Here is a 314-nt window from a genome sequence, read left to right on the forward strand (position 1 = left end):
ATTCATATAAAAATTCCAGCATTTGATTTTAGTTTTGTACTCGCATGTGAACACTCATCGCACTCGTCGTATATACTCGCTTATAGATACTCGTTAGAAAATTCACGTTTTTATATATTAAAAAACGAGTTGTGCGTTGCTCAGGATACTTCAAGGTGTTCTCATTTTAAAACGACTTCACAGTTCCAGCATTGAATGAGACTAGTTGACAAAGGGTTGCTATATGGAAAATACTTGAATTGTACGCTGCGAGTAAATTTGTATAAAATTACAGAGATTCATGCACATCAATGAAATCGTGCAAAATACTTGTA

This window comes from Teleopsis dalmanni, chromosome 1 (genome assembly GCF_002237135.1).
Source record: "Teleopsis dalmanni isolate 2A chromosome 1, ASM223713v2, whole genome shotgun sequence".
Lineage (NCBI taxonomy): Eukaryota > Metazoa > Arthropoda > Insecta > Diptera > Diopsidae > Teleopsis > Teleopsis dalmanni.